This window comes from Podarcis vaucheri (genome assembly GCF_965113315.1).
Source record: "Podarcis vaucheri genome assembly, chromosome: 9".
In the NCBI taxonomy this organism is placed as follows: Eukaryota; Metazoa; Chordata; class Lepidosauria; order Squamata; family Lacertidae; genus Podarcis; species Podarcis vaucheri.
Window position 1 is genome coordinate 4,982,182 of NC_138767.1, and position 7,437 is coordinate 4,989,618.

The following is a 7,437-nucleotide window of genomic DNA, read 5'->3' on the forward strand; positions in this document are numbered from 1 at the left end:
AGGGCTGTCCAATGGACGGTGATGCTCCAGAGGGCAGTATCTGGACCAAATGACAAGCAAGGTGATTCTGTCCATGGAATCTGTTTCTAGTTCGCTCTCAGCCAGCCACCTATCCAGGAACACTGCAAGCCCATTCAAGCTGTGGCGATGGCGGATGAGTAATTTCATTCTCTCATCATTACCGGGGATTGATTCGGCAGCATCTGCTGCGGCATATGCCACTTCCTGCAACGCGCTGCCCTTGCTGATGAGGCGACGCAAGTCAAGCGGCAAGCAGCCGAGGCCTCTCTGAGCAGCAGAACCAGCTCCGGAGGGGGGGGGGCGGGGGTGCACTTCTGCTTGCAATGCCCGCATGCCACACGTCCGCAAATCTGGGTTTCGCACGCCAGGTAGATGGGGGAGAGCCCCATGGTACGCCGCGGCACATTGGGCCAAAGCGTGGAAGGCACGCACGCCAAAATCAAAACCCAGGGAGGAATCAGTTGAGCAGAGTGGAACGCAGAGCTAATTGTGCCACGGAAGATGGTTGTCAGCTGCCATAATTAGACAGCATTAAAGGAAACGCGAAGGAAGAGTAAATACTCATTGCTTTATTTCCATTTTATCTCTCGCTTTGAATGTAAGCGATCAAAGAGTCTTGCTTGGAAGGAAGTTCTCCAGTTGATAGCTATCTTGCCTCTGGTTCTTTCCCATTGCGTTCTTCCATTCTCCACTCTCTTCTGGTGAGAGTGAGCTTAGGCCGATGTTCCCGCGGTGGCCAAGGGTGGCAAACAGCCTCAGGCAACTTAACCCATCTGTGTGGTTAAACCGGGATCCATTAACTGCTGACAGCATAATAAGCAAGCCAGGATTGCAGAGGTTGGGCTGGATGACCGCTGGGGAACCCATTCCAGCTCTACAGCTCCATGCCATAGACCTGAGTTGAAAGACGTAGCATCCTTGCTTCGGTCTCATTGCAGGTCTTCAAGCTCAGCTAGCTCCGTTTGTCCGCAGAACAATCTACAAAGGGAGGTAAGATGAACCAGAAGGTTGTTTTATGGCAGAGTGTCAAACCAAGGTCATGGTTGCCCAGTGGTAGATCATATGTTGCTCCCACTCACAAGGTCCCAGGTGCGAAACCCCACATCTGTAATATCCCACATCTCAACCCAAAGACACTCCAGGGAGTCGCCACCATCTGACACAGAAATATTGGGATAAAATGGACCGGCGGACTGTTTCAGATGCTCAGATGCTTCAGACACCCCTGGTCCAAGACCAACAGCTGAGAGGCTGCCCCAAACTGAATTACATTAACCTCCATGGGGGTCATCCAACAGGACTTAAACTGTTTTCTGTGTCAGTTTCCAGGAACGTGTCTGTGATCCAGGCTGTCAATCACCGCTATTTCTGAAGCCACCGCTAATGGGACGAGGGCGTCCAGGCATAAGTCTTCCACCACTTGCATCCACTTCCTGACAAGATATTTATCTGGCTTCTGTTGCTATAGCAACCAAACACCGAGTCATAAATACCCGCATACGGCCCTGCTGTCAGGTGCTGTTGGCCCAGTTTTGCAGAAGGGAGGGAAAGGAAGTGTTTAAGGACCTCACATCAAATTCAGAAAAACACTCTGATGGAATCTGATGGTGTCTGTCCTGGTTTTGAATCAACTGATGCCATCGCAGGAAACGAACATCTCCCTGCAGGGAGATATCCCCCTGTGTAAGGAAACACACAAATAATTCTCCCATGCGACCGCAGCTTGGAAGGAACTGGCTTAGCTTAACAAAGCTCCCTGAATTAATTTGGAAATCTCAGAGCTGTACCTGAAAGCAGGTCTCTTAATTGCCGAGGGAACTAAATGGAGTTTTAAGCTTGTTTTTGAATAGGGCGGTGGTTCCCAAAGCAGGCAGTGCTACCCCTTGGTGGGGGGAATACCTAGGCGGGGGGCGCTAAGAAGCAAGAGGGAGGCAAGGGAGTTCTCAAGGATGCTTCTCAGCCAAAGGAGTGCAGATGGCAGATATGAACTCTTTATTGTCAAAGATAACACCAGTTTTAAGGAAGCGGGTGGCGCTGTGGGTTAAACCACAGAACCTAGGGCTTGCCGGTCAGAAGGTTGGCGGTTCGAATCCCTGCCATGAGGTGAGTTCCCATTGTTCGGTCCCTGCTCCTGCCAACCTAGCAGTTCGAAAGCACATCAAAGTGCAAGTAGATAAATAGGTACCGCTCCGGTGGGAAGATAAACAGCGTTTCCGTGCGCTGCTCTGGTTCGCCAGAAGCGGCTTAGTCATGCTGGCCACATGACCCGGAAGCTGTACGCCAGCTCCCTTGGCCAGTAAAGCGAGATGAGCACCGCAACCCCAGAGTCGGTCACGACTGGACCTAATGGTCAGGGGTCCCTTTACCTTTACCTATGCTAGGACTCACCATCACTCCAGATGTGCACCTGTGTGGCAGAAATGGGTCATGCCTGTGTGCCTGAACACTTTAAGGCAGAGTCGGCCATGACTGGATCTAACAGTCAGGGGTCCCTTTTGTTATTGTTGTTCAGTCATTTAGTCATGTCCGACCTTTCGTGACCCCCTGGACCAGATCATTCCAGGCACTCCTGTCTTCCACTGCCTCCCGCAGTTTGGTCAAACTCATGCTGGTAGCTTCGAGAACACTGTCCAACCATCTCATCCTCTGTCGTCCCTTTCTCCTTGTACCCATCTTTCCCAACATCAGGGTCTTTTCCAGGGAGTCTTCTCTTCTCATGAGGTGGCCAAAGTCTTGGAGCCTCAGCTTTAGGATCTGTCTTTCCAGTGAGCACTCAGGGCTGATTTCCTTCAGAATGGATTGGTTTGATCTTCTTGCAGTCCATGGGACTCTCAAGAGTCTCCTCCAGCACCATAATTCAAAAGCATCAATTCTTCGGCAATCAGCCTTCTTTGTGGTCCAGCTCTCACTTCCATACATCACTACTGTGAAAACCATAGCTTTAACTATATGGACCTTTGTCGGCAAGGTGATGTCTCTGCTTTTTAAGATGCTGTCTTTACCTTTAACACCAGTTTATGAACCTTCCTCTGACAGGCTGTGCCATGCAGACAGAGGATGTTGCCTTTGCCCTTCCCACTTAAATTCTCTTCTGGTTCTGGGAAGCAGTGGTGCGGGAGACGGTGGGGAAGCAGCTGGCCCTTCACTTGCCTGACTGTTATGTACTAAGCTTGGATCCTAGAACAATAGGCAAGTAGGATCGTAGAATGCAGCAACTGATTGGCTTGCAGGGAAAGACCAATCAGGCCCCAGGAAAAAGTTAATCAGCCTATTAGGCTGATAGGATCCCAGAATGCAACAACTGATTGGCCTGCAGGAAAGACCAATCAGGCTCCAGGAGGGAAGCAGAATCAGCCAATCAGGCGGGACTCTGTGTAAATAATGTATATAAAAGCCTGAGGTTTGGGGGGCAATTGAATCGCTGTTTTACAAGCTGAAATAAAGAGCATGGAATCACTACAGGACCCTGAATATATTTCACTGACCTGCTTCTTCCTTCTCCTCCTCCAGCTCTGAAGCTTCCCTGCCTTTGATACTTGCCTCCTGGCTGGTTCAGGTCCCCACAAATCCCTGCTCCCCACTCTCGGGTCACACGCCAGCCCCGCTTCCCTCGTCAGTGGCCTCCCAGTCCCTGACATGGATACCAGAGGTGTAAATGACTCTCCGACTTTGAAAAGCTGGTATCGCTGGATCAAATTCACCAGTTTTGTTGGGCTCACTGAACTGAATCGTTCCCATTGGATTTCGAATAAATGTGAAATAAATTGCTACTGTTTTGAACTCTATTGTGCTGTTATTTTCTTCTGTAGTGGATCGTGCAAACTACTTTTTCGAAAAATGCTTTTTATAGAGTAGGGGGCATTGGGGATGAGTTTATTGGACCATGGGGGCAGTGGCCCCAGAAAAGATTCCTGCACTGCAGGGGGCTGGACTAGATGATCTTCGGTTGTCTTCCAACTCTACGATTCTATGAGTTGGGGAACCACTGAGATAGACATTTGAATGACTTTTAGTTCATTTTCTGACATTTTCTGACACCTTATAAAAGGGAACTCTTAAGGCCCTTTGGACCTTTCAGCTTGCAACATTCCAAATGGGGATATATATTTTGTTCATATTTGGATGAACCTGAATTGAACTGAAGGGGAACTGAACTAGCTCATTTTGTAAAGTGGCAAACGTGAAATGAAATTAGTTCCCTTTTCGAAATATTGAACTTGAATGAGAAGAAGTTCCTCTCAAAGATGGGGATTTACTTACCCCATGGATCCTCAGGATTTTTGCATTGGGTCACCCCAAATTCACCATCAGATCACATAGCATGTCCCTGGCCTGCACTAAAAAAAAAATCACACATCCACTGTTTCGTGGGGTCGCAATGGCATAAAAACCTGGTTACAAAGCACGGATCCACATGGATTCTCACCCCAAACTCACCATCAAATCACATGTCTGTGGCCATAGCATGAACCACAAAAATCATACATCCACTGTTTCATTCAGAATTTTTTTTCGTTTCCCTCCTCTAAAAACTAGGTGCACCTTATGGTCAGGTGCGTCTTATGGAGCCAGAAATACGGTACATTTTGTCAAATAATAAAACAGAACTTTCCAAGTTGTGCATGTGACTATGTTATAGCAGCTTCCAGTGACCTTCTATTATGACATCTGGTTTCCCATAAGCAGACCAGGAGAAACATGCCCTCCTCTCCTGGTCTTCTGGGCATTTGGAGACATCTTGTCTCCAATGCTGGAGGTAAAAGATAGACATTGCGAGCAGGGTCCACACATGGCCTTTTTGCTTCATCAAGTCTAATCCCACCTGGCAGAGCAATCCACACGATACGGAGCGCAATTTATGCAGGGATTTATTATTTCATGATTAACTGCGCACTTGTAACTCCGAAGGACCCTGCTGGCAGACTCCCTTCCTGCAGTCGTCCATTGCTGAAGAGATAAATTACCAGAGAGGGTGGCACCCACAGCAGTTGCCCAGAAATTCAAAGGTGCCCACAAGCCTCAAAAAGACACATGGCATGACTGGGACTCGGCTTTGACATGCTCCAAGAACCCAACGTTTGGCAGTGCGGCAGCAAATAATATGAGCCTAAAATTAGTCAGCCATTTTCTCTGGAACCGATAACCTGTAGAGTAAATGACCCACGGAATAATTCAACAATATCCTCCTGGCTCTGTTCCTTTGTCGGCTTTCTCTGTAGGACATTAGTCCATTAAAAAAAAAAAAGAAAACCCAACTCTATGCGCTTCCATACATTTCTCCCTCATAACCCATTTTCCCCGCCTCCCATGAACTCATAATCCTCCCTTTTGTGGCCGGAGGAGAAGTGCTAATCTCACCAAATTGTACGTCTGCATTTTATCACCGCCGCAGGCTAAAAATCAAAGCTTGTTTGACATAAACGGCTTAAACCGGCCCATTAGAACTTTGCGTCGCCGTGGCCAGCTGTAAAGTTAGTTTTGGCAGGAATAGCTCCCGACGTATTATCAGCTGATTTAAATACTAATGGTCCGGTAACCACATTTGAGCAGAATAATGTCTGTCATAAGAGGAGCCGTAAAAATATCGCCGTTTCTCTCTCCCCGCCCCACCCGGAAAGGCTTGGAAATGTTTCCAGAGCTTCACTTCCACCTGGATATCAAGCATCTTTCAATTCCACCCCCATGGAACCTTCGCTCCATCCAAAGTAATGGGTGCAGCCATGGCTGGGGTGTTCAAAGACCGGGGACATGGGAAGGTCCTCCCCTTCAAAATAAATGGAAAAGGAAACCTGTTAGGAAAGAGTTGCAGATTTCGTCTAAGCCGAAATGTTGGGGGCGATCCCCTTCTGCTCTTGCCAAAATGCACACACCTGGGCACCAGCTGTGAATCCATCTGTAATAAGTGCTTTTGTAGACACTGTTATTGAAGTAGTCAAACGCCTCATAATCATTAATTGGGTGTTACAGTAGCTCACCTGCATATCTTAGAAGTTCCGTTTCTTTTTGATGGAGCAGAGCCAGGTTTCTATGCAGGTGTGTGCAGAGCTTGTAGCCGTCACAACAGCTCAGTAGTTGCATGCAGGAGGTCTCAGGCACTCCAGCACTGCTAGGTAGAGCATCTCCAGGTAGACAAGCCCAGGTGGACATAAGAAATCCAAAAGGCTTCTTTACAAAGCTATTGTACTACCAACCTTACTATATGCTTGTGAAACATGGACCACTTATAAATGCCATCTCCAACTCCTCAAAAGATTCCATCAACGATGTCTCTAAAAAAAAATTACACATCACTTGGGAGGACAGGTGAACTAATACCAGTGTACTGGAAGAAGCAAAGGTCACCAGTGTTGAAGGAACGATTCTTCAACATCAACTTCGTTGGACTGGTCATGTTGTGCGGATGCCTGTTTATCGTCTTCCAAAGCAACTACAGTGGTACCTCGGGTTAAGAACTTAATTCGTTCTGGAGGGCCGTTCTTAACCTGAAACTGTTCTTAACCTGAGGTACCACTTTAGCTAATGGGGCCTCCTGCTGCCACCACACGATTTCCGTTCTCATCCTGAAACAAAGTTCTTAACCCGAGGCACTATTTCTGGGTTAGCGGAGTCTGTAACCTGAAGCGTCTGTAACCTGGGGTACCACTGTACTCTATTCCGAACTTTAAAATGGAAAGCGTAATGCTGGCAGTCAACAAAAGAGACACAAAGACTGTCTCAAGGCAAATCTGAAAACATGTAGTCAAAATAAAAAAATTCCTTCCAGTAGCACCTTAAAGACCAACTAAGTTAGTTCTTGGTATGAGCTTCCGTGTGCATGCACACTTCTTCAGTGCATGCACACGAAAGCTCATACCAAGAACTAACTTAGTTGGTCTTTAAGGTGCTACTGGAAGGAATTTTTTTATTTTGACTATGGCAGACCAACACGGCTACCTATCTGGAACTGAAAAAATGTAGTATAAACACCAACAATTGGGAAACACTGGCCTGCGAGTGCTCCAACTGGAGAACAGCCTTTACCAAAGGTGTCATGGGCTTTGAAGACACTCGAACTCAGGACGCAAGGGAGAAAGGTGCTAAGGGGAAGGCATGCTTGGCAAACCCTCACCGTGATCAACTCTTGCCCAGGAATGAATGTCCCCACTGTGGAAGGACGTGTGGGTCCAGAATTGGCCTCTGCAGTCACTTACGGAATCACTGTTAAGAACGTGTTCATGGAAGACAATCCTACTTGGCTACAAATGATCTCCAAAGAGAAAAGAGGCAAAGAAGAGCCATTGCTGACCCCAGAAAAGCCCTGAAAAAATGGAACATCCCGTTTTTCTTCGCAAGAGAATAGCGGCCGTTGGGATTGTCATGATCTTGTGAGATTTTGTACCGCGATTCCCCCCCAGCACATTTTTCAGGGCTGGGATC

At 47.6% G+C, this 7,437-nt stretch overlaps 1 long non-coding RNA gene across 1 annotated transcript; it reads right to left on the reverse strand.

The window, feature by feature from the left end:
• Nucleotides 1–569: 569 nt before the first annotated feature.
• LOC309540142 lies at nt 570–3,226 on the reverse strand. The gene is made up of 2 exons (XR_014223062.1): nt 3,024–3,226; nt 570–1,700 (listed from the first exon to the last, which is right to left on the reverse strand). It is a non-coding gene; the product is annotated as an uncharacterized lncRNA (long non-coding RNA).
• Between the last annotated feature and the right edge of the window lie 4,211 nt (nt 3,227–7,437).